Below are 27,160 nucleotides of genomic sequence, written 5' to 3'. Positions count from 1 at the left end.
GATCTGTAGGGTTTTTCTACTCTAAAAAATTGTATTAATATTTAAATGATAAAATATTTAAACAAAAAGGAAGTGTTTATGTTCAGACAGTGCATCACTTTGTCAGTGGTTCACAAGGTGATTATTCCAGGATTCATTTTTTAACCTAAGCTTTAATCCTGAGAGAAAATGAGAGAAGAAATGTGAAGGGCCAGAAAAAGAGGAAAACTTGGAGAAGGAAGTGAGGATTCCACATTCATGAGAGCAGAAGATTGGACCTCCTTTCCCCTTTGGCAACAACTTGTGCTCCAGGCTCCCTATTCATTGCTTGGTTTGCTTTACTGCTTTCCTCCCTAAAGAACTGGCAGTCCCTGGACAGTTTTAAGCAAGTTTTAAGGAAAGACTAAGACAAGAAAATTCATATTAATATTTTTCTGAGTAATCAAACTTTGTACTATGGCGAGCTGATCCCAATTCTCCAAACCAACCCATCATTTTTGTCATATGCTACACAAACAGAGTTTGTTCTTTCCCAGTGCCTCAGCAGCAGCTCACAAGACCATAAGCACACAAATTTCTGTAGCACTACATGCAAAAGCAATCCCTGGCTGTTGCAATTGTAGTTCTAAACAGGGAGAAAGCATTTACAGTTAATAATCATATTTTATTGTGGGACTAGCAGTTACAAAGACAGGCTGTTTCTTCAGTACTGCTGTTTCTGAGCCACCTAATGAGAATGTGTTGCCATGGCAACCAATGCCATAAGTTTTTTTGGGGTTTTTTTAAAGTAATTAAACTTCCTAAGTCAATTTTCCCTTACTTGCCAGGTTAGGAAATGGAATATTGCTTATTGTTTTCTGCTGGAGCACTGAGGTAACTTGGAGGGGAGGGCCAGCAGAATTGGAGCTACCTGAGGAGATGTCAACTTTGCAAAGCCTTTGTTAGTAAATTATTCTTTTTCTGATATGTGGCAGGTGTGGGAGGGCTCAAAGAAACTTTGTGAATAATTCTATTCCAGCTGGATTGGTGGGGTGTTGCTAAACGGAGATATGAGGTTAAATACTAAGACTTTGCTTTGTGACCAGGTGAATGTACAGGAGACAAGGATGCTCAGATGCCATTGAGACAAATGTGTGTGGGCATGATATGAAAAACAACATCTTTGCCAGGCTGAGAGTAGAATGAGACAGACAACCCTGATTCAAGCTCTGCTTGGTGCTGTCAGATTTATTTACCAGCCCTCATATGCTGTACAACATGGAGTTTATTTCCAAGGCACAGAATGCCCTTAGAACATAATGGAGGGAGGGGACCAAGCCTGCTCAATTCTTGCAAAACAGGGATCTGTAAAGTGCCCAGTTCCCTTTGCTGGAGCTTGATGCACAAACATTGCTGCCTGTTCAGGGCTTTGTCTGCTCAGAGCCAGCTTTGGGAATACCCAGAACATATGGGCCAGCCACAGAGCAGAATGGAAGAGTGAGGCCCATTTCATGCCTTCTTTGATTCTGCTTGAATTTCCTGCAGTCACTGTATGCCTTTCCAAATGCCTGTCAAACCTCATCTTAAAAACTACAGCTGTCAGCTATAAGATCCTACAAAGTTTATTTTAGCTGCACTCTGCTTGTGCCCATTAGCTCAAAAGAGAATGAGTCTCCAGCAGAAAACAGAGGAAAGAGCCCCTTAAGTGTTTTAATTTTTAACTGTGAAAAGGCTCTGCTTAAGCATCTCAGACAGAAGCAACAACCCAGAAAGCTGCAGACACTTTAAAGCATTTGGTTTTTTATTGATCATACTGTTTGCTGTTCCACTGAAATGATATGAAATAAAGTATAAAGAGATCTTTGTAGAAAGAATATTTGATATCTTGACTTCTGTAGGACAACAGAAGTTCCAAGCAAATAATGGGGTTTTTTATGTTTGGTGGCTTAAACTGGAAAAAATTTTCTTTCAGCATCGCCTGAATGCCACACTTTAGCTTTTTATACCAAACTAAAATTTGACACAAGTAGTCTTGGTTTAGAAGGAATTTTGTTATTGATGTGATTTCTTAACACTGAATTTAGCTATTAAAAATTTTAAAACCTGCTTATTTTCCCTTAAAGTACAATTTCTTCCTGCTACCTAAAGAACATCTCTGACTTGTCCAAATATGTCTGAAGGCATATTTGTATGTCCCCAACCTAAGCCAGTTGTTTCCTGCTCCCCTCTCCAAGTGCACTGATACATGACAGGGCTCTTTGCAGTATTTATTGTCTTTGGACCGGCCTCTGCCCTGAGGGGCTCTCTGGGTGTCTCACTTGAACCCACTACAAATCTGTGACAGCATAATTAGGGCAATCTGCTGGATGCAGGTGCCTTTTTAATTTACTCTGGTGAATATGGAGCATTTTCACAATGTCATTCCCCCCTAACAAATCAGAGCTCACTGATTGTTTTCCCAGCACAAGTTTGCTGGCTCTCAGAGAAGGTGAGTGATGGAGCAGGAGAGCAGCTTTGACACCATGTTTTATTTTCTTCCTTCCCTCTAAAGCCTGGTTAGCTGATATGAAAGCAAGAAGGCATTTGTCATGTAGGCTTTTGTTTCCCAAAGTGCAGAAGCTTGCCTCTAAAGCTCAGTCTTTGGGGATGAGGGAAAACATCTGCAACAGGTTACTACTCATGTTTGCACATGGGAGCAGGAGTCTGGCACCATCAAAACTTCCTGGTATCTCCCTGAGCTTTTAAAATGTGGAAAGAAATAAGAAAAAAGCAATAATGAGAGGAGTCACAAATATGACACAAATAAGAAAGAGTGAAATATAATGTAATTTGACAGCAATGAGGAAAATACTGAGAAATCTATCACATCTGTGCTCCTGGTGTTAAGAAGGCAGTGAGAGCTGTTAGGAAGGCACAGAGCATGAACTCACAGTACTTTTATGCAAAGGCTACAGTAATGAATTCCAATCTTGCCTGGGAGCAATTCTTAAGATAAGTACAAAGGTGAGTCTGGAGTATTGATTTTTTTAAAAAGACGATAAATTGGAGTGAGTTGTAAAAAGTTAGTGCTGCCTGGAACAGTTCACATTAAATCAGTGCACAAGTAAAGAGGTGCAGGCTCAAAGGGGAGTGTATCAGGATTGAATTTTGGATCTTGGAATCATTGCACAGTAGGGTCATTCCTTCTTCCATTCTGTTCTCTTTCCCCTGCCTCCTTTGTTGCAGTAACCCCTGTGGATAGATCTCCAATTAATAAAACTTACCTTTATGTATGCATTATCATAATACAAAGGCTCAAGGGGAGCACAATCCCTTCATGCCTGAGCAAATTTAAAACTCATGATTCTCTTGGGATACTTGCTGGGAAATAGAGAAAGGGAATAAAGGGCATTCTAACATTTCTGCTGAATGATTGCTACTCCTTGCAAAGTGCTATGAAGCTTGTTAGATTCTGAACATTTATGGGAACCTTATTGCTATTAGATCCCTTGAAACTACTGTAATTAAAAAATTCTGGTCTTTTTTACATGGAAGATCTGCACTGTGTGTTAAATCATTTTCTTGGAAGAGCCTGGGAGAAATTAGAAATGTGATTGGTACAATAAGAGAAAATGACCAGAAATATTTAAATTGCCAACATCTTTTAATGGAAAATACTGTGAATGCCTGGTTTGAATGCACACATACATTGGTCCATATTTTATCCTTGGGACACAACTGTATGCTTATAATTACTGTTATTAAAAATTCTAAATTTTTTATTTTTTGGTCTGTTGTGTGACTAGAGGAGTCAGGCCCATCATAACTTGTGCTATACAGAGCATTTATGGAAAGGCAGATGCCCCAAAAAACTGTTAAAAATCCATCAGGGCTGTAATGACAGACTCAGTTAAAGAGATGGGGTGAGGGAGAAGTCAATAACCCAGTAATGCAATTATGGCAGAGTTATAATTAGTGATCAAAACACTTCCCAGCCATTGCCAAGGGGTCTCCAGCATGCCAAAAAGCACAACTGCAAAGCAAGACTTGGACAATAACTTTGGTGGTGTTGGAGGATTTGTGTGAGTGTTCACACCACACATGCATATTCAATGCAAATTGCTGCCCATTAAGCAAATTTAATAATACTTTGCAGAATTGTTACTTTCAGTAACGATCACCTTGGAGTGCCAAAAGGACAAATGCGAGGATCGGAACATTAAATAAAGAGATTTTTACAATTTGGCCTCTGTGTAGAATACAACAACTTCCAGTTTGCATTTCTCCAAGAGTGAGCACAGCCAAGGAATGTTTAGGGCCCAGGAGGAGCCCAAAGGAGCTTGAGTTGTCTGTTCATGAAGCTGGGTGTCTAACTGCAAGGAAATCCTCTTTTGCCAGAAGAGGAACCTGGAACCTCACTAAATACCTATGCCAGATTCCCAACGGATAGCAAAGAATTTTCACTTTGGTTTAAAACCTTGCACATGAGCAAGGCATTTGTTCTTTCTTTGTAATCCCATGCTGAGTGAGAAGCCAGCCACAGATTTATGGTCCAATTTTTATTTTCTTCCGTGTTCCATCCTGTTTTCTATGGATTTATTTATAAAAGTCCCAAGTGAGAGTGTGGGGATATTTCTTCTTGGCTTTATAACCTGAAGTTCATGAAAGATTTTTGACCCAATGGTTTTGAAAAAGGGGAAGTTCTTCCTTCCCAATCCCAAACCATTCCTAGGAAGGCAAGGTCATTTCTTGGTGAATTCCTGTACATATTTACTTTTAGCAATACCAGATAAATTCCCACAGGGACAAGTTTAATTAAACTGCTTGCTAAGTCACGTAGTTAGCAGCTAGTAGATAAATAAAATGAACTCAGACTTATTTGTTATTTGTTCTCAGTCTTTGATCACCCAATAGTAATTCCATAATTGAATTAAAGTACTTAACCATTCTAATGCAAATTGTCTGGCTTACAGTTCTTCAATGAGTAAATTATTGCAAATCAGGCATCCATGATATCAACATTATTCACTTACAGTTAATTTATCTTTATAATAATGAGCTAATTTTTATTTATTCCAGAATTTGATGTCTTTTTATTTGTGAAAATTGAAATTTGAAAATGTGGATGGCTTCATAAAACAAAACTCTCCGTTTGTTTTTTCTTCTTTTTTAATATTATTTAATGTTTTATCAGAGTAGAAAGAGAACCCAGGAAGAATATGGATCATAGCAGCAGGCCAGCTTCCACTGCAGTTTCAATAAAGTGCAAACAAATGAAGTGTAAACAACAAAAACACTGTTAAATATCTGAGAAGGAGTACAAGAATATTTATGAGAGCATACACACTGTTAAGAACTTCATGGTTAAAAAGGGCTTGCCTACAAAGGGGAATTATCTTCACTAAAAGAGCATTTTAATTAGAAAAATTACTTATGATTTAACAAAATACTTCTGTAAAATTTTGTGCTACTTCAAAAATATGTTTATTTTGCTTTTAAAATACTAATCAGGAGGAATTTACTAGAGAAACTGTACACAGATAATTCTGGAACTGCAACAGACAAGTCAACAACTGCAAGTTGCAACCTCTGTGCCATGAATAGAAATGGTCAGCAAGGCATAAGGTAACTTCAGACAGACAGGCAGCTTCTTCTCTGGTTAGAGCAGGGTAACTGGACAAGCTACGGCTGCTGGGGATTTGGTCTGAAAAGGTGAAAATGCCCCTTCTCCTAACTGATGCCTGATTAACCTCAATTAGCATTTGGTAAACAGGTGCCTTTAGTAATACAAAAGGATGGTGGTTGAGCTGCTCTGTTTTTCAAGTCTGTTAAGAGCTTAGAGAAGCCTTCTGAAATTATAGAAAAGGGGAAATTATTTTTGTTATGTTCTTGTTGTATGTAAGAGTGCTCTTGACTTTGTTTTAGAGATGTAGAATATTGGAATATGAAGAACTTCCAGGAATAAAAAAAATTGAGAGCTGCTGACTGCTTTTGAGGCAACTCCTGTCAGCTGTGCAGAGGACTGAATTATCCTTCTTCCACAGGGGAACACGTACTGGTGAGTTCATAAGGGCTATGAACATTTTGTTTTCCCTTATAATTTTTTTTTTTGGCCTGGTCTTTTATTTTTTTTGCTTTACTTTTTATTTGTTATCTTTTGCAATTTATTGCTTTAGGACCTAATTCTGCATCAAATATTAACCTGATGTGTCTATAGATACATGAAGGGAGGAAAAAAATCTTATTCATTCTCTAAGGATCACTCAGTCTTACAATAAAACAAGCCTAATTTGATAAAAGGCTAAGGATCATTTTATGTGCTGATAGCAAAGTACATATGCCCTTACTGCTTTGTTTGAATCAAAGAGGAAAGTCCTGATGTGGATTCAAAGCCTCAAGTCAAGATACCAGGATGGGAGGTAGGTGGTATTTATGTGCTGCAGTAAGCGCTAAAACTTGTGCCTGGTGCTGGGGTAGTCTTTGATGTGTGAGTGCTGTGTGTGATCCTTGTCATGTGGAGCCTTTCAGGAAAAACCAGTGAGGAGCTTTGTAGCTCCCAGGATCTGTTGTCTGTGCAGTCTCTTTTCACTGCCTCAGAAGTTTCAGACGAGTTCGCCTGCAGGTGTAACTCAGAGTCAGATGGGAATGTCTGAAAGAATTAAACAGAAATTGCCTTCACAATTTCTGAAGTAGTGATTAGTTGAATGTCATTGTTGCAAGGAGACAACATCTTAACATTCTCCTTCCTCTATGCTCTTATAGTGAAATGCTGTCACTTTCTGCTTGATGGGTTGGACAAAAGAGTTTGAGGCTCCAGAGCATGAATTTGTCACTCTGTCTGCTGGAGCTGGACACTGGTGGGGGATGTCTTGCTGGGATGACTTGGAATCTTCTTAGCTTGCTCCTGCTCTTTTTTGGGTGTTTGAATTCATAGCAGACTCTTCCCTAACAGAAATCCCTGTCGTATTATTGCTCAATTATCCTTTTCTGTACAATGACTAATCCAATAGAAGCTTGGGATGGGATTGTGAATGCTGTTATCAGCTGCATGTGTAATACCCTTACTTTTTACCTTTCAGAGTTAAAATATGTTAGTTTATGGTATTATTTTTTTGACAGTGACAAATAAATGCCAGGCACACTGGGAGATCAGAGCACAAAGTGGTTTACATGAAAGAGCTTTACCCAAGGTTAGAAATTAGAGTTACCATGAAAGGCAGCTAATTGGATTGCCAGGCTTGCTTCCTGTTTAAGGAACATCAGATGTGCAAATTCCTCCATTATTACACTTGCCACGTACTGACAATTAAAGCTTTTACCTGAAAATACCAGACAATTGTACAAATGTAAAAGGGGGAGAGGGAAAATCATTCTTTTTGCAGTATGCTGGGGAGAAAATGATGGCTGGTACCTGATTAGGGTAACAAATGTACAGGAAGTGTAAAACTCAGCTTTTAGTTTGGCTGGCTGTTTTAAATGAATGGTTTAATTTGAAAACGATGTTACAAATCTGGCTGGACTCTAACTCCCACTAACCTCTGGCTCCTTGAGTCTCTGCTAATGAGGTGCTATTTATCAAACTCTATCATGAGCTATACTTTCCATAAAATTGCTCTGCTGGCAATATGATTATTTGATTCTAAGACTGTTGCCTTTGTAATCTCTGATTATTAGAATTATCCTCTTTCACTTTGCAGTTAAATCATAATTTCTGTCGTGACAATGGATTTGTGTTGGCTCAACCCCGAATGCCCTAACCAACAGTTCCTGGAGTCTATGCTCCTTTTAATCCTATATCAGACTACAACATCTCAAGCATATTACATTCTTATGATCTGTCTAAGCTGGGAGTTTTCTGAAGGTGCTGGTGCTGTGACCTTATTTCAAAGTACTACAATGTGCAGAGTGAAATGATGGGAAGTAGGTATTAAGCATCTCCCAGAAACATGGGATATTGGCTGTTAAATATCTTCTTTTATTTCAGCAGATCTGTAACAGTGGAGATCGGTGTGGTGCTTATTAATTCCCAGTGCTTCTCTTAGCAATGTACAGCAAAATGGTGGCTCTTAACCATTAGAGGGATGAAATTCTGAGTCAGCCTTATTCTACCTACAGTGGGGCAAGCAAATATTTGTAATTCATGTTAATGAATGAGATTTTTATGATGTGTTCACAGCAATTGCACGGGCTTAGGCTGGATGCAGGAGTTACATCCCACAGCTGCTACATCCCTGTTGTTTATCCCCATTCTGCCTGCAGTGTAGGGAGAGCAGAAAGGTGGTGTCAGCCACTGAAGCCCAGGCAGCTGTTACTCTGCAGAGGGTGAGTCAGAGCCTGACCTGCCATTTTTGCTCCTACTTCAGCCTCATGAGAGCTTAGCCAGGTGCCTTCAGCTTGGAGTGTTCCAGCTGCTGTTTTCCTGCACAGCAGTGGGAAACTAATCTGTTCTTTTCGCTGGTGTTGCATGGGATTGCCCTGTTAGACCACCGTGGGTCTTTTGTGCTTTGTGGTGAAATGGTAGAGATCAGGGAAAGCATCAGTATTTTGCAGAATAAAAGAAATACAACCACAACAACAACAACAAAAAAAGCACTCAGGTCTCTTATCACACATGATCTCTGGCCATTAATTTTATCTCTGCAGCTGAGCTGGGCTGATAAGGAAAGGAAGGGGTTAAGCCAACTGTGGTTGGAGTTATTGCCTTTTCTGCACTGTGTCTGTAGGCAAAGGTCTCTCCTCGAGGACAGAATGGGCTTGAAATTCTTACACTGAGGAATGTGTACTTGCTGCAAGTTTTGGTATCCCTTTACTAATTATCTTCACCCTTACTTTCCCCTGTACTAATAAGTGGGCTGCTAATATCAGTCACTGTTTGTGACTGTGGTTTACTGTAATTGAGAATAATGATCACATAATAATGATAATGGTCTGTACTGCAGCTCTGTCTCCAGGCAGTGGAAGTAGGATGGAATTCCTTGTCAGTTAATGAAAAGAAAAAAGCATTGCTTGAGACCTGCAAAGGGAATGATAAAGTGTCTAGGAAAGCAGTTGTAAAAACCTCCTGAAAAATCTGATACAATCTGTTTTTAAGATCTGCCAAATATGTTTTGGGGAACAGTAAAGATGGTTGTATTTAACCAAGCATTAGCATGATCTGTGAAAACAGATGCTCTCCCTCAAGGACAATGATGAAGCATTAATTACAGGTAGAGATGATTTGAAACAAAGACTGGAAACCTGCTGCTACCAGAGCCTTTTTTTTTTATGGTAGAGCTGATTTATTGTAGCTAACTGTGGAGTTTAAGTCCTAACAAAGACGAACCTTGAAACCAGGCAGGCAAATGGATTCTTCTACAGTCCAACATGATACATTGAATTTACATCATGTTGGAAATTAGGCTTGGTATGAATTGCAGTTGTAAGGAGCAGTTTGCCCTGTGATTTCAGTGAAAGCACCTGATGGTGATAACTGCCTTACAAATGCCAAGGACTCTTACTCTTCTTTAGAGCAAATTACTGCCTGGACCACATCAGTCACAGCGTACTGGAGGTGCAACAGGCCTAAATGAAAATGAATAAATTCAGGTGGGTAATTAAATGTTGCTGCCTGTGATAACTGTAAGGCAGGAGATTAGCCTTAACTAAGACAGAATAGGTCAATTTATGGTGGGGTTTATTGAGTCAAGAAAAGGCAGCTGATAGAAGCAGAGAATATCACACCTGTGAGTGTGGCAGTGCATAGTGTGTGTATAGAAATGAGCACTGGAAGCTGCCACTTAAAGCAGGGTAACTACAACCTCCTGGTGACCAAGGCAAGCTAGGAAAATGCAGCAAATAAGAATATGAAAGCTTTTCATGACTTAAATTACTGTACAGTCTCACAATTTTCCTGGTTTTCTGATTTAATTTTGAGCTTAAATCATACAGTTATTCTTTCGTGGAATCTACTTGTTTTGATGGTTGTGAAGACAATAATATTCTCAAGAATTTCTCAGTTATAAAGCCATCACCTTTCCCAGGGAAAACTGAGATCCTGTAGGGCTGGGAGTGTGTGAAATTTACATCAGCAACTGTTTATTGTACTGTAAACATGAGTGAGAGGGTGTGCTACTAGTGTAACTAACAGCAAAGTGGAAAAGGATTAAATACAGGCATTGATCATGCACCTGGAACTATTGGCAAAGTTGATTGCAAGGGGACAAGGGTCATGTATCGATCAGATTGTAATGAAGATTTATTGTGAAGAAACTGGGAAAGTAGCAATCTGTTCTTAAACAGAATAGGCAATTTGGGTGTGAAATAAGGAGAATTAAATGCTGCTTAAAAGTTCTTGCATTTTCTTGTGTTCTGGGATTCAAGTTTACTATATTATATATTGTCCCACTGACATTGGGGAATGTTTATACAGCAGCTTTCTGGCTCATATTTGGAATAACTGCAAGGCTACTTAAAATTCTTCTACCCCAAGTGCTCTGACTGCTCAAGGCCTGTGTGGTCCAGGTTACACTGCAAGAAGCACAAGAATTGCATCACCTGCAGAACTAAAACTGAGCTGTGTTGCTGTGGAGACCTTTCCAAGCCTCTGGGTGTACCCATGACCCCCATACAGAGGAAGTTCCTCTTTGTCTTTTAAATGCAGACATCTGGCTGAAGCTCAGGCTGATCTCCTTTCTCAGAGGGAATTCCTTGGACCTATAGCTAAACAAAATTTTCTCCTGAAAAGACAAAGCTGCTATTCTCCAAAGCAAATCAGCAGCTCCTTCAGAAGATGTGGGGTGAGCCCTGCCAATAGTACAAATCTATTGATTGATTTCCAAGCACTTGAAAATGGATTAATGTTGTTTCAACTCCCAGTGGGTTTTTTCACAGGAATTTGAGATTAGTTCAGTGCTGTAGCAGCTGCCTGATCTCTGCTCCTAGTCCATGAGTGCTCCTATTTTATCAAAACTTAGCTGTTGTTTGGTTTCCACCAGTGGAACCACTGCTGCCTCTTTTAATATCTCTGGGTGAGATTCTGCTGAACTTGCTTGCTGGCTAAGAACTCAGGAGTAATTTTAAATATAATTTTTAATTTACAGCAATACAGCTTACAAATGCACAGAAATGTGTCTCTGGGCTGCACTTGTGCGTGTGTGTTTTATTCTACTTTCACTATTTGGAGCTGCTCCTGTGCAATTGTGAAATGAGTGCACCAAGTCACAGATCTAATTGAGACAGGATGGAATCCCTTCTTGCCAGGAACTGTTACACTATGGCAGGGTCCCAAGGGGGATTTTAGAATTCACTACAACAGGTTAAGACAAGAAGGCTGAAGTAGGCAGGAAAACAGTAATTGAAGATGACAGTTGTCAGAAAGAATAGTTTGCATGCCTGCACATCTTCATTGAAGTCCTGTGGTGTAGTCCCCAAATAAAAGCTGACATGGAAACAATGAAGTGGTCATTCCTAGAGAAAAACAGTAGTTCTTACTTGATTAGCTGCCAGGAAAATGCTGCTCCTTTTCAAAAGTTTTTTGATGAGTATTTCCACTTCGCAAAATAGGATTGTGGTATCAGGCTTGGCTATCATCTTTAGTTTTTCCTATGGAGGAAGTTGGAGAAATGTACCTCTAAAATATCCTCAGCCCTGGGGGAACAGCATTCATTTCATCTTTTTACTGATTTTCTTTGCTGGTTCCTGGATAAATAAAAACATTCAAGTTGTAAACATGTTACTGCTGATGAAACTGATTTTTAGTTTGTTTTGGGTTTTTTTAGTCGACGTTTCTGTGAATATTGTAAACAGTCTCAGATGACTTTCAGCCAACTGCAAAGATTACTTTAGTTGTTCCAGCAGCTATTCCTGATTTTAGGGCTGCCAGTTAAGTTTTGTGAGATGTGCAGATTGGATGGAAGCAGGATAGAAAGGCTTTAGATGAGAGCAGCCAAAAGTTAAAACACAAGCTTTTCATAAATAAACAAGAATAGTTCTTCCAGGAATGTCTTGTTTCAGGGAGCTGCATTCCCTGTGGAATGAGGGGCTGCCCAGCCACTGCTCAAGAGATGGATTTACTCCCATCTCTGGCATTTCCCTGGCAAATGGAGGCAGATGGTGCAAATGGCAGCTCTGGGCCATATGCTCTTGGTTTGCTCAGTTGGTTCCTCCTTTGTCTGTGTTTGTAAGTCTGCCCTGGTTTCTGCACCTGCTCATTTGTGAAAGATGAATGGGCTCTTCTGCTGAGCCTTGTCTGTTGTATTTCACTTTATTTCCCCTGACCACGTTTTTAAATGTCACTTTCTGGGAACTGCCAAGCAGTGACTTTTTGAGCATTTGATTCAAAAAGACCCAACCAAAGCAGCATAAGGGATTAAGGGTGCAGATGTCCAAGCAGTAGCAGAGCAGTCCTTTCAGATTGCTGATTAGTACATCTTTTCCCTGATGCTGCTTTAATTTCAGTGACTTTGCTCTAAGTGCTCCCAGTTTGGCATTTGCTAATGCTTCAAGTCTAACTGCTGATAGATTGAAAAGAATTGATTGTAATTGTTTTGGGTGGCATTTTGTTTAGCTACTGTAAGCTGAGCCTGCCCAACTTAGGCATCATTAAGAAAAATCATATGTTCCATAAATATTTTTATTAAAGCTTTATTCCCCAGCTGGAAGACAGAATTATCATTCTAAGATAACTGACAGGCATAGTGCTAAATCAACATTACACTGTCAGGATGCAGAGAGAAATTTAGTCAAAAGAGGCTGTCACTACCAAAACACTCCCATTCTATAACAAAAAGTGATGTCTATTCCTAATAGTGTTGAGTGAGATCTTTAGTAAGTAATTTTTTTTTTAATTCTAATTAGGGCACATTGTTGCTGCTAAAGATGCCCTGTTTTATTCAGTAGCTGACAAGGAGTGGAGATGTGAATTGTCAGTGTGAAGGAAGCAAGCTGCTGAGGTGGAGCAGCAGGGTTTTGGTGGACTGTAAGAATCCTTAAGCCCCTTCCTTTCTTCTTCTCTATCAGGTGACACCAATAAACCACAATCCTGCCACAAAGCAAGCCCTTCCTCATCATGCCATTGATTTAAGCAGAAAAATAGATGTGAGAATTGGCTGAGGGAGCTGTGTAAGAGCTTGTAATGTAAAAAATCAGTTTGCTGAGTCCAGTGGCTTCTCTCCAGCACTGGTAGCACCAGCTGCTCTGGTACCTGCAGCCCTTGCTGCAGTGCAGTACCTGCAGAAATTAAACTCTGAGCTCTCTTTGTTAGGGCTTGGCTCGGTTAAACATCTTCACCAACTCTTTTAGCTGCTCTAATCATGGCTAGGTTTGGACTTGGGCATTCTTCTCAGTGGAATATCCTCGTTTTCCAGCATGTCCTGCTGCTGGTGGCATCTGCTCAGCTACTTGTGTCTGTCTTAAAACACCTCCCTTGTGACTTTGTGTCCTCACACGGCCATGAAAAGGGCATTAGCAAACCTTCCCAAATGCAGAGCTGGCTGCCACAAACGTGCCTCCTGCCCCTGCCAAGCTGCAGAACCCAGAGGGATGAGCCAGTGAGGAGAAATTGAGTACAGCAAGTACCTGCCTGGCCACAAATCTCCTTTTCCCTTCCGTTTACTTAGGTGTGTGACAGATGTTTACCCACTAAGATTGATGAGGAGGCTTATGTAGAAAGATTTGATCTGGCATTTGAACCACGTTCATAATTGGGAACATTTTGGAAGATAAGTTGATGAATAGACCCATTTGTTTAGCCAGGTTGGCTGAAAAGTAGTTTTAAGGTGCAGAAGATTCATCTAGGAGGAACTACAAATATAAGAAATAGCTATTTGAGCTGGAGAATGGTGTTGATGAGAAAACACTAAGTCATATAAAAAGAGGCTCTGGATAAATTCAGAGTGAATTTGAAGACTTACTTTTATATCACGGTTTAAATTGAGTGTTTCAGTTTGGCTGGGTTTTTCTGAGAAAACTGAATTTTAGAGAAAGTTGGCTGAAATCAGTCTGAGACAGGAAAGCCCATGTGACATCAAATAACAGGCTGCTAGTCTTTGAAGCAAGTCCTCCAAAACTTGCAAGACTCTCTCAAGACTCAGTGGGAGATGCTGTTAAAGCCAAACTTTTAATTCAACACTGATATTTCCAGTATTCCTATGATTTAATCAAATTATATCTGTGTTGAGACAAACACTGCTTCCTTTATAGTTCTGTGATCTTTGACCCATTTTTATTTAAATGTATTCTACTGGATAAAAACTATATCTTTTCAAACTTACAAACCACAACCAATGAAGTTTGGAAGGCACTGTTTTGTAAATGTCAACCATTTCAGTGGATCTCAGCTTCACATTTTCATATTGGCAAAATTAACTTGCAATCACATTTTTCCAAATTCCCATTGTAAGTTAAAAGGAACTTTCTCCTAATTACAGAGCACTTACTGGAGATTTTTATGGTAAATCAAACCTTTTCTCTGAAAAGAAATGTCACTTTACATGTTTTCCATTTGGAGGTGTGGAGATGGAAAATGTCAAGAAATGACCAACCAGTTTTTCCTACCATCCCATGAATGAAAACTAATGGAGAAAGTTAATCTGGTTTTATCAGCCCTGACATAGAGTGTGCAAGGTTGGAGCAAATATTTTTCAAATGAAACTCTTCCCTGAGATTTTTTTTTCTAATCTTCATCCATCACCCCAAAAGATGAGGAACAAATAAAGACTGAGATATGAATATCAAAATAATGCCAAGAGGATGTACTTGCACAGCAGTCCAGGGGAGGCTTTAATACCTTCCATGTAGATGATGATATATGTTGATTAATCCATATCACTTGACTCACAGATGTGCAGAAATTCCATCAGATGCTTTATTGCCTACAGAGGGAGTTGCAGTTAGAGTTCACCTGTCGTCTGCTTGAAATTTATTTAAAGAGGGAAAACAACAACCCTTCCCTGAAGAGCTGCAAAAATTGAGGCTGGTTCCACATTCCCTTTAATTTCAGGGAGCACTCAGTCCCCCACCAGTCATTAGCATCCTTTAAGCACAGTGAATTGTCTCCTGTTTTCTCAAGGAACTTCATTTTCCAGGATACAAGGCACTGAATGTGTGGGAATAAGTGGAAAAGAGATTTCCTGCAGACCAGCAGCTGGGCTGAGGGGCAAATGGAGCTGCTGGTGGGGAGGGGAGTGAACACAAGGCAGGGAATTTCACAAGAGGAGGGAGAATGGAAGTGCACAAAAAGCATGAGGTGGTTCTGCAGTGAGGTACTGGGTTGCTGGATCACAAGTTGCGCTGATGGATAAAGAAACACAAGTTGTGCACAATCATAAAACCAGAGGAAAGTGCTCAGTTTGAGAAGATATCATGACTTTAAAGCCCCTGAATTCATTTACTGAAGAACTAATTAGGTTAGTTCTGAAGAGGGTGGGGCTAGTCTAGGATGACATTCATTTAAGGCCTTCCCATTCTACAGAAAATTATTTTCACTGCTTTGCCAAAAAATTCAAGGATTCAGCTTCTGGTAACCCATTCTATTTCTCTTGAAAAAAACAGCCCACTTCTTTTTTATCTGGCTAGACAAATCAAAGCCAAAATAACATAGGGCATTTATCTCCTGGAGCAGCCACTGCTGTTTTCTGTTCTGCCTTCTGATCTCTGCACCTTGCCTAGTGGGAAGTCAGACTGGGTCCTCTTAGACCTTACAAGAAACTGTGGGGCTGAAAATTGCTAATTTTTTTTCTTCCCAGTCAGTCATCAATACCCATTACATTAATACTGCTTGTATGTTTATTACCTTCTCCACTTCCCTCACTTCTGTAAAAAAAGGGACTTTTATGAGAGTCATGAAGGTGAATGTCTGAACTGGCAGTTTCCTTTAATAAGCTCTTTTAAGAAGATTTTCTTCTTGTAGTAATGAGAACTCTATAAAGATATTTTATGCAGGATGAGCAATTCTGACTGATGGCTTCCACTAGGACAAAATGACCAGCTTGTTAGTTGATGATCCCACTCCAGAAGGAAATAACCATAGATTATTATACTAAAGTGAGAGAGAAATGAGGCTGGCTTCCTTGACAGCTGTGAGTGGATAATCCAGAGAAATTATTTCACAAGCAATGCAAACACAAGACTTTGCTTTTTCTCAATTGAACCTATCCCTGCACTTTTTTAGCTGGGGGTTATTTTTTGGAGGGGTTTTTTTTTTTTTCTTGCTGATTTGGCTTGGAAGGGGTGGTGTTTCTTTGTATTTGTTTGGAGGCTTGTTGGGGGAGCTTTTTGGTGAAGTTTCTATGTTTGGTTGGTTTTTTTTCCCTTACCAGGGATCAATTTATTCCTTGCAGGTACAGAAAACTAACTTTCCTTGCTCATAAATAATTTTCTTGTCATGGAGTGTCTAATGACCTCAAATGGCTAAGGGCTTAATTTATGTTCTGTAAGACTGTCTACCCTAAAGCTTATTTCAGAATTAAAATAATTATCATAAGTGAAAAACTATACAGCAAAGGCAAAATTTCAGGTGAGAAGGAAAAAGGGCAGCCTGAAAAAATTGTGTGTAAATAAATGGCTTGTCGTAGACATAAAAAACAAAAAATTATTCTTCTCTTGCCAGAAGGGCAAGGAATTACTGAAGCTGCAGATATTCATGCTCCTCGTTCTCACACAAGGATTTATGTGAATGTGGGTGTACATATATATGTATGCAACTAAATTTATAGGCTGCCTTCCTATGGAGATTGGAGGATTAAATGATACTTGCTCCAACTGAAGCAGTGTTTGGTTGTGAATTGGTCATGCATCCACTCTGTTTGATTTGTTTGGGGTTTTTTACTTTTTTTCCTACTTCCTCCATCCCCATCTCCATGGTTTCACTCTTCCTGTGGTACCTGTTTTCTGCAGTCAGCATGGGTATCCCTGGCAGGGAGAGTTTTATGGAATGGTTAGAAGTTTCTCTTTCCATGTCTGTGCCCTGTATTGCAGCAGCAATGGTGCTGTGGGTGTGGAAAAGTCATGCCTGTGGTGATAAGAGGAGAGCCAATATTCAGTCTCTTCTTTGGGATAAATCCTGAGCTCCACCACTGTTTATTTTCATCTGTATTCCCCTGAACTGATGCCTCCTCTTCCTTTGGGGCTGTGGCAGCTCATCCATGCAGAGTTATCTCCCCAAGTGCATCCTCTTCATCCCATTTCCTGGAGGAGCTGTGATTACTGCAGGGAATGAAGTGACAGAGCCACTTGGAGAGGTGCCCCCAGTACCCAGTTCAAGGCATGCTCAGAAGTGCATTGCTGTCATCTAGTGATGAACAATGACAGCCTTGCAAATTAATTGTATGGATCACAGGCACAGCTCGTGCAGCTGTTACCAGGTTTACTGGCCAAATTTGCTAAAAAAGAGCATTAGTGAGCTCTCTAACAGATGCCTGGGTGTGGACTGTGGCCAGTTCTGCAAGAGAGAAGCCCACCAACCTTGCCTGTCCTGTGATCCCTCCAGTTGGAAAGGAGCCTACAAGAGTCCCTGGGGGAAAGGACGGGAGACCTCATTACCTTGATTCCAGCTTTGGTTCAGCACAGGCTGAGCTTGCATTGCCTGAATGGGGTGAGGGAGGCTGCGAAAGACACTGGGGACTCTTGTGCTGTGTATGGGAAGGCAGCAAATGCGTTAAAATGCCTGCCTGTCAAACAGGGAATGCAGAATACGGGCTGTTTCTGTGCCTGGGAACAGCAGCCAGTGCATGGCAGGAACAATGGCCCAGCATGGCCACAGGAACCTCTGGGAATCATTTGTGGATGTGGCAATGGCCAGGTTGTGCCTCCATCCAGTTACTACCTGACCTGTAACATGGGTGTCCAGAATAAAGCTGAGAGGAGGAATAACCTGTGCTGCCTGTCCCCTGCCTTAAAGCTTTTGTCCTAATGTCTAGTCACAAAAGAAAAAAAAAAAAAAAAGAAAAAAAGCTCCACATGGCTTAAAACGAGGAAGTGGAGATTTAGTGGACCTTGAAGATTTGGGGTCATCTGCCCACATTGCATAACTGTCTGACACCCACTCCCCCTTCAACTTTGATGGATGGTTTCAGCCTTAATGAGCATCCAGTGGCCAATGAATTTCTCAGCCTAATTACATGCTGTCAGATGAAGTGCCTGCATACTGTAGGTTTTCTTTTTTTTTCCCTAATCTGCCATCTTGTAGCTCTGATTAGTGTTGGCTCCCACCACTAGCTATAGGATTGGCATATGGCAGCCCAAGCCTCAAATACAGAGGGGTCTTTTTTGTTCTATCCGGCATATCCAATTTTTGGAAATGCAATTATGATGCCATGCATGAGCTCTCAGGCAAAATCCAACCTGTGCTGGATCCTAACTGCATGAAAACACATGGCACCTCCAGATTTATGGCAGTAAAACCATTGTACTCCAGACATCAACAGTGTAATGCCAGTCACATCCAGGAGCACCAGGAAAGCTTTGCCTTCATTAGTATTCTGATGTCTGCTGGCGTTCTGTTTGACAGGGAGATTATCCCTTTGTGATTGCAGACTTATCACAGCTCTTCTTTGTCTATTAGCACCATTTCCCAAGGTGATGGGAAGAGAATTTTGCCATCTTCCCTCTTTCTTCCTGGAATTATTGATTATCACTTTCACAGGGACTCTGAGTTTGCTTTGTGAGGAAGGTGACCCTCACAAAGGAAAGTGAGGCGAAACCTGGTGGGATTCTAATGTTGAGCAAGGTCCAGCTTGGTCACTAGCTTTACTTTCTATGTGAAAAATTCCTTTTAGTTTCTCTTTTTCACTGCTTGCTGTATCAGAGGAGAGGCTGGCTTTTTCAGGGTCCCTCCCATCCTCTGTGTTCATAGACCATCTTTGTTTTCACTGAAGTGTGGGTGTGTTTCTCCTCAATTAGTAGATGCAGAGATCATGATTAGATCTTTCCACTTAGTCCATGAACCAAAATCTCAGAAATGAGCCCCTGCAACCAATGCTGAATGTTACTAGGATCTGTACCACAGTATTTTATGTCTCTTTACCTATGACTCAAATGAGGTTGTGAGTCTAGATTGCAATAATTTTTTTTCTTAAGATGTTCTTTTTACTTTTTGGAAGTTATTTGTATCAAGTTTAACAGTCTAGATCCTGCTGCATGCAATAGCTTTCAGTGCATTCTGCTCTGTTGTCCATTGTTCATTTTAAAGACCTTGTAGTTTCCAGGTTATCATTTTCTTTTTTTTTCCTTAATGTCATAGCTGACAGCATCTTCTGACTGAGTAACTTCAACTGCAATCCAGCTTTTGGGAGTTAAGATCTACAGCCTGGGAGTGGAGACTAAAGAGGGAATTGATTATAGTACAGCTATATAAAAATAAATTTAAAAAAAGATACAAGCATGAATCTGTCAGAGGAGAGAGTAATAATCTTCTTCCATCTTCTTGTGTGTAATCTTCTGTTCTTTATTGAAATGAACAAAATATGCTTTGCTTCAAGGTCTTCTGTTTGATAACTTATCCTCTGTGATCTCTTGTCTAAGCTTTCTTTTCACTCCCTGTTTTCTTAGTTGTACATCAAATTCTCTTGTTTATTTAACATGAAGACTCCAATGTGTCCCCTTGATCATTCCTAGACTTTGCTCTGCTGCATTTTAATGGAGACAGGAACTCATCTGCTGCAGGTATCTTCCTGAGGCAGAATGATTTGGGGCACTGTAAAAGGAAGGGATGCAGTGTCTTGTTCAATCCACTTTCCCTTTTTAGCTTTAATTATGGACTTTGAACAGGAAAAGGTTGGCATTATTTAAAATTACTGTTGCAATTGTGTCCTCCTGGGGTATGTGAGGAAGCCAAATATTCAGAGCATATAAAGAATGCTGGGGGAAAAAAGGCACTAATGGTGAAGCAGTGAACCAGTGCGTGCCTTAAAGAATTGTAACAACAAATCACCAAATGCAGCTTCAGTCCTGCAGAAAACTCTGATCATCTGAAACTTTTTCTGTCACAGAAAAATATATCAGGGTGGAAATTTGTGCTGATTTTGAAAACTTAGTACCTAATCTTTTGAAAACATGCTGTGCATCAGGGCTCCCTATGGAAGGAAGATTTTCCATGGTACCAAAATACCATGTTGTTTGTTTGGAAAGACACAAACGTTTTCTTAAATTTTCCCATTTGAAAAATACTATGCAAAAATATTTTAAAATCACACATGCCCCATTTTCTAATAGGAAAACTTGGTGTTATTTGTGGTCAGTTTGATATTATCTAGACTGATAAAAGCAGTCTATAAAAAGAAGAGAGTATGTTTATTTCAGCATTTCTGTCATTGAGAGACAATACATAAGTAAAAGACAAAGTTTTTGTTTGTATTTACAGACTCTCAGCTCTGTGGGAAGGAGAAAAGGGCTCCCATATGTTGTTGATCTAGAGATGGTATCTGGTTCTCTCCACTTGAAGTCTGAGTTAGACCTGTTTGTGAATTAATCATGTGAGATTTGAATGTCATGTGATCATTTTTAGCTTATAAAAACTTTCCAGGATTGGACTGGTTTTCAAACGACCAAATGAAATGAAGTCTTTGCAATTATTCAGACCCTCAAGTGCTTTAAAACAGGAGCTATGTAAATTGAACATTTTTTCATTGAAAAAGTAAATGTTACCTTCTCGTTTTAGTAATGGACTTGAATAAATATTATAAGAGTTCAAGTTAAATGGAATTTTGTAAAAAGATATATACAAAGGAAACTTCAAAATTAACATTTAAGCCTGACATCTGTACCTGGCTTCAAAGAGAAAAGGTGAGGACAAAAGCAAAAGCTCTGATAAATCATGAGAAAATTGGACCATCTAAAGGAATAATAGGATCAGAGGCCAGATTATTTTATACTTTGAGGTCTAGAAGGGGAGAAAATTTTCAACTGATACTTGAAAAGAAAGGCTTACAAAAAAAAAAGGAAACATGCAGAATTTAAGAGTCTTGTCCTGAAATGTGATACTAAAGGAAGGGAGTGTGGAAAATGGAGGAGGAGTGGCACAGGCTGATATCCAGTGGAGAAGCCCCTCCAAAGCTTTTGGAAGTAAAACAATTGGAATCCTTGGAAAAGGCAATGTGTGATGTGTGGCTGTGCTGGCTAGGGGAGAGAAGGCCAGGCTGGGGTTTCTGACAGAATCTCCTCTGAGGAGGAGGAGGAGCCCTCCCTGCAGGTGAAGCTCCTCAGCCTCGCTCCCTGCCCTGAATCCCCCTGCCCAGCCCTTTGTGCCGGGTGCTGCACATTGACAGGACAAGCTCAACCTCTGCAAGGTGAAAGGCAGGGAGCAGCGTGGGAGGTGTGATCTGAGAGGGAGAATTGATCCCGCCATGAAGATCTGCTGCCCCAGCACACGGGAGGAGGCGTGGACGGAGCCTGAAAGCTTTCATGATTGTTTTCAGAAGGTTCCTGTATCGATCCCTGCTGGTTAGCAGCAGGGGCTCTGCAGTGCTCCAGCTCTGTGGGAAGCCCTGATCAATAGCTCAGAGCAATGGCCTGACAGTTATTTACTCATCAGCTCATTAGGGTGGGAAGAGTAGATTACACTTCTCATAATTTCACTATTGACTGGCACACTGCACTATGGTTTTGTTGTTGCTTTTTTTTTTTTTTTATAAAGTACTCTGTAATGAAGATGCCTGAAGGAGTAAAACCACAGTCTTTTAAAATGAAAGGTGCTTGTAAAAGCAGAGGAGATTTATTCATGGCAAGACAAAGAAACTTCAGCCATGATAAAGAACAAATAGGAGAAGGGAGGAGCATGGGCAGCTCAGCTCTGGGTAAAATGAAGTTTTTTATTTGCATTATATTGTGCAAGCCAGAATCCCTTGCTCTGTTCATCCAGCACTGTTGACTGAGGGGAGAAGAAGTGAATTTACTTTGAGGTCAGTGGTGGTGTGGCACTGACCAGCAGATTTGTACTGACACTTTCCTGGAAGGGCTCCAGCATGTAAATGATATTTTAGGAAGCCTTACTCAGCAAATATGTTGCTTGCAGTCCTTGATGAGTTTTACAAATTGCTGGTGACTATAAAAAAGGGAACCAAGACCACTGTCACTGCCCAGAAGTGTCCCACTATTATGATCTCTTCAAATTTCAAGAATTTGAAATTGGTACCAAAACTTTGAAATTTTTGGTGTTTGGATGGATTTCATTCACTTCAAATGAACTTGAAAGGCCAAAGAGCTGAAGAAGAAATCCAAATACATTTTTAATGTGGTATTTATACTTTTATTTTTAAAGTTGAGCATAATTATCATTTGGAACATGTTGCTATAGAGAGTTTTGCCTCTCTCTTCAAGCCTTTAAGACTGTGGCCTGTCTGAACAGTTTTGATTTATATTTAAATGAACACAATTCATTTGTCCACTGAAGGAGTAACAGAATAAAAAAATCTCTGCCTGTGTTTTACTAGTAATTTAGACAAAATAAGTAGAACAGAAAATGTGACATTTCCAAGGCACCCCACTAAAGAATTTGCTTCAAACATGAAACTTCTGGTCTAATCTATATTCATGTTCTATAAAGTTGGAGCTCCTACCTGAAAATTCTTGTTCACTTCCCTGACACCCTTGTGATGCAAAACATATGAGCAAGGGCAGCACTCAGTTAGAAACCATGGGATTTATGCACCCATTTATGTACTCCATGGAATTGGAGCCTCATTCTTCTGCTGAACCACTTCAAGCAGACCTATATACCAGGGCCTCAGTTTTCTTGATTGCTTGCCAAGCTGCTGCTTTTTCAATTGCCTATAAGGAGTGTTTTCATAATTTTGTACCTTTTTGACATGAGGCATTAATATTTGAGACTGACTCTCCTTGATTTGATATATCTTCCATTTTTTAATTTGCTTTCTATAGAATTCTTTTTGGGAAGAGCAAGTACATTATGTTTTGGGGAGTGACTAGAATGCTGGATGCAGACAGTGCTAAATCTTTTATGAAGCAGAGCCCTTCAAGAAGCTAAAAAACTAATTTATGAGAGCCATTCAGAAAAGGGAAGGTGTCAGGAGAAGAGTTCAGCCCTTGCATTGATTTTTCTGCAGCTCCTTGCATTCTGAACTGGAGCTTATATTCATCGTCTGAAAAACTGTCTGCTTTGCATCTCCTGCCAAGGGTGTGTTTTGTATTTTTGATTGTAGTCTTATAAGGTCTTTTTCTCTTTTGCTTTTCATTGCCAAGAAAGAACCAATTTCCCCATTGTAAGAACTAAATGGCATTGGGAGCTGTTTGTAAAGGCATTAAATACCAGTTTTACTCACCGGATTTTGTGAAATATTGAGGTTGGCTGATTATTGCTTGCCTCAAAAGCAATCTTCCAAAATTAGACACTAGGCTATGTAAATGGGCAGGTTTATTGTGAAAACATTTGAAACTGACCCAGCAAAAAGAAGCTGTCAGTGGCAGCTTTTCCATTAGTTTCAATAAGCCCTAATCAAGCTCCTGTAATAACAGAGCACTTCCAAACCATGCTGCTTTAGGGCAGTTGGAGGTCATTTGTGGAGAGCTGGATAGAAGAGATCAACAAAAAGAGTTAATCCATGAAACATTTATACAGGCACATCTTCATTGTGCCATTGTTTCATTACAGATCCTTTGCAGGCAGGAATTCTTGTTGATTGAAGCACTATAGTCTTCTGATATAAAAAAAAATAATAATAAAATATCCAAAGCCCTGTAATTTCCCCAAAGAAGAATGTGATGTCTTGGTGGACAGTTTTCTATTTTAGTAAATTGAGTTCTGAGGCAGTGTGTGAGCCAGGGCTGGGAGCAGCAGCAGCTACCCCAGGGTTACAGCAATCCCACCAGCAGCTGTGCAAGCTCTGGGCTCAGCAAGGTCGCTGTGGATCCATTAGCACTGCCCCATAAAACATCCTCTGCCAGCCTTGCCCTGCTCCCTGCAGTGGTTACAGCACAGCTGACTCTGCCTCAGCAGAACCTGCGCAGCCTAACCCATTTCAATTAACTGTGGGCTGAAGGACTGACAGTTTGATTTTATACAAAGAAAGGCAGGGAGACCCTTTAAAATGCAGGCAATGTCAGGTTAAGCCCTTAAAGTCATGTTTCAGCACTGAAAAAGGAGCCAAGTTTACTGGCTAGGACTGAAATTAAGTGGAGGCAGGTTTGGTTTTGCAGCTGAGGTGTGTGGCTGGGGCTTCTGATTGCTGGGTTTTATTGAGGAGACCACAGCCCTGCAATCTGCAGGGGGGTGAAATGCATGGACAGGACTCCCAGCTCAACATTCTGCTGATGGATGACAAAGACAGACTGTGTCCATCATTTCTACTTGTTCTCCTTCAAAATCACTCCTCTTCACAGAGCCCTTGAGCAGTGTCCTGATTGACACCACAGAATAAATGCCAAATTCTAGGACCAGGGACATGGCAGCAGTGAAGCTGAGGGGGCACAACCAGTGCTTAATAAATCATAAACCTGTTTTATGAGTCCTAGCCTGGTTGTTGTTTGACCCCAAGATCAGCTTGCTAGAACTCATTTAAGGCAAATATAGCTTGAAAAATAAACACAAATGTGAAGCAGAGTTATGCCTTTTAGAGAATATGTGCAGGGGATGATTGAGAGCATGAGGTACCAAAAGGAGCAGCTGTGGGGCTGACAGCAGCATGACTGTGGTTTTGGGGCTTGATTGCCTGCTTGTATTTTCATTTTTGAGAAAAAATCTCTTCCTACTTTTTCATTTTCCTTTATTTTTCTGCCTTATTCTTCTCTCTTTCAACCATTAAATGGAAATGTGTGCCTGGACCTTGCTGCTAAGGTGCTCTGTTTAGAAATGGTGATGTTCTCTAGTGAGAAGAGCACCTAAATACAGCAGCTTTGTGTGGTGGCCAGAACACTGCTCTCTGTACCACCTTCCCACTGGTCATCTTTGCTCATTTTTCTTATTTACTTCAGCATGATCTTTACCTTGAATGAATGTTGTGTGATATTTTCTAGGGAAAGTGTCCTGTGAGCTCCAGTGCCACAGCAAATACGGCACTTGCTCTGGGAAAGCTTCAAAATTTAAGATCATCTTTGGGAGCATCACACACTTTAATTTTTCAGGAGTTCTTTGCCTCCTTCCTGGATATAAATGTGAGACGATGATTGTAGAAGCTCCAGGGTAAAATAACAGAAAATGCAGTTGTGAACAGAAAGCAGCAGCGAGCTGGAGACAGAGAGCACAACCCAAGAAGGACAAACCTCGTGCCAGGAACTTGCTGGGTGCACTCAAATGAGCAGGCAGGAGCTGCAAAATCTGTTTGGAGATGAAGGGAGCTAAATTTAGAAGCTAATCTCAATGCTGCTCCCCTGCATGTCCCTGGCTGGAGCAGCTGGTGCAGTGCTGGCCCTGGGAGCCTTCAGACACACACTCAGCTCTGCTGGTGGCAATACCTGGCACGTCCAGTGCTTGAATTTTTCCCAATTTGCTGATGAAGTCAGGAGTTGTTCATTCCCATGCCCTTTGTAAGTGGCTGATAAGCACATTCACTAGAGGTCTGCAGCACTGTGGCACTTATCATGGTGTGCAGTCTCCAAAGAAATAATTTTTTATTGGCCTTTTAAAGGAGGAGAGGCAGACAAAGTAGACAGCACGAGGATCAAATGGGTGACACTTGTTCCAAAGCTTTTTCCCTGAAGAAAATGTTATCTCTTTATTGCCATCTTTCAGCTTGGAAATAAAAAAGAGCTAAACTTTCCCAGCTGGACCTTGATTTGTAACTTTTCTTCTGGACTCTCAGCAATTTAGATGGAAATTTTAGTGGCATACTGAGGATGGGATGGAGACTTTGCCTTTGTGAATGTGTGATATTTAACCATTTTCATACAAGCTCTCTACTATCTCAGGGGAAAATGGTTTATTTTAAATTGGGGTTATTCAGGGGCTTCTTCATAAATTCAGTCTAAAATTAAGTTGTCTGTTGACTAAAATTGATTTGTCCTCACAGAACCAGGAATGAGTTTGTCTAAATAGATTTGGAAAAGGCAGCACAAATGTGGAGGTCAAGGTGCTCTTTTAAAGGTTTTGTTTTGGAAGCTGGGGAAACCAAATGAAGATAAAGAAATTGTTTGCTCAGGGGAGGGCAAGGAAAGAGAAGAGAGTTGTAAGCCAAGCAGATTTTGAATAGCTGCTGGACAATAATTTTAAAAAAGGACTTCTTCATCCCATGAAGAGCAGGGTGCTCAAGGTTAGGATGGGAACAAGGATGAGCTACTCCTGTAACTTTTGCTCTCCCCAGATGAGTGCAGATGAGAAGGGCACAGACGCCCTGGGTTGGATCAAACCAAGGGCTGCCTTCCCTGAGCTGCTGTTTTGTAGGCAGAGCTTGTGTTGAGCATCTCTGCAGTGACACCTCTGCAGTGCAGCTGGCAGGGAGCACCACGAGAGGGCTTGAGAACAATTCCATGGCTCAGAGGGAAGGGATTTTCTCCTCCAGGTGTAATGCAGGTGTAATTCCCTCACCCTTGCTTCTCCCTACAGCCACAAAGTTTAGTGACTGCACAGCCCAGGAGCTGTTGGCTTGTTTACCCACACAGCACAATTTCCCTGGCTCCCCCACCTACTGGCACTAAAAACCCCTCTAATTCCAAACCTGTGATACAGCAATACCTGTGAACAGACCAAAGTGCTGCCATTCAAGGCTTTCTTTAGCTCCTGTGTTTCTGAGAGGGATGTAGGTCAGCACCCAGCACTCACCATTACCACTGACATCTGCCAAGGGCAAAAGCTCACTTCCTTCTTACTGCCCTCCTGGGAGCAATTTCAGATTTAATCTTGCTGGTGCTGGGTTACTGCAGGATAAGGCTGAGCAGGAGTAGGATTTATTAATGGACAATTACTAGGATGTAAAAAAAAGTAGGGCAATCTGTTCTAGTTTAGTAAAATTAAGTGCTGGGCTTGGGTATTGCAAGTGTTGAAGAGATTTTGGGGTTTTTTTTAAATTTTTATGCAGCTGGGAAGCAGAGGTGTAAGTAAAGCTCAGGCTGAGCTCACTGGGGAAGGCAGGAGCTACCTGTGCTCCTGAGTTCCAGATTCCAAGTTTGTATCTCTGGGAAGAAAAGAATGGGACTGGAAAAGTACAAAAGGGTTAGCCCAGCCTGGGACAGGTTATAAATAGGAAAAGATGTCTCAAGGCCCTGTGCAATATAATATTTAAGAGGAAAGCCTATTAAACTTGCCTGATAGGTCAGTGACAAGGCACACTGGGGATTCATTTTACTGTCATTATTAAAACTG

At 40.6% G+C, this 27,160-nt stretch overlaps 1 long non-coding RNA gene across 1 annotated transcript; it reads left to right on the top strand.

Annotated features, from left to right (window-relative positions):
• Positions 1-5,793: 5,793 nt before the first annotated feature.
• Positions 5,794-25,391, top strand: LOC135454695 (uncharacterized). Its single transcript, XR_010442174.1, has 3 exons — positions 5,794-5,995; positions 6,304-6,356; positions 24,880-25,391. It is a non-coding gene; the product is annotated as an uncharacterized LOC135454695 (long non-coding RNA).
• The last annotated feature ends 1,769 nt before the right edge of the window (positions 25,392-27,160 follow it).

The sequence above is a fragment of the Zonotrichia leucophrys genome, chromosome 15, assembly GCF_028769735.1.
Source record: "Zonotrichia leucophrys gambelii isolate GWCS_2022_RI chromosome 15, RI_Zleu_2.0, whole genome shotgun sequence".
NCBI lineage: Eukaryota > Metazoa > Chordata > Aves > Passeriformes > Passerellidae > Zonotrichia > Zonotrichia leucophrys.
Note: the sequence above shows the minus strand (reverse complement) of the source record. Positions and strands in the feature narration are given on the sequence as shown.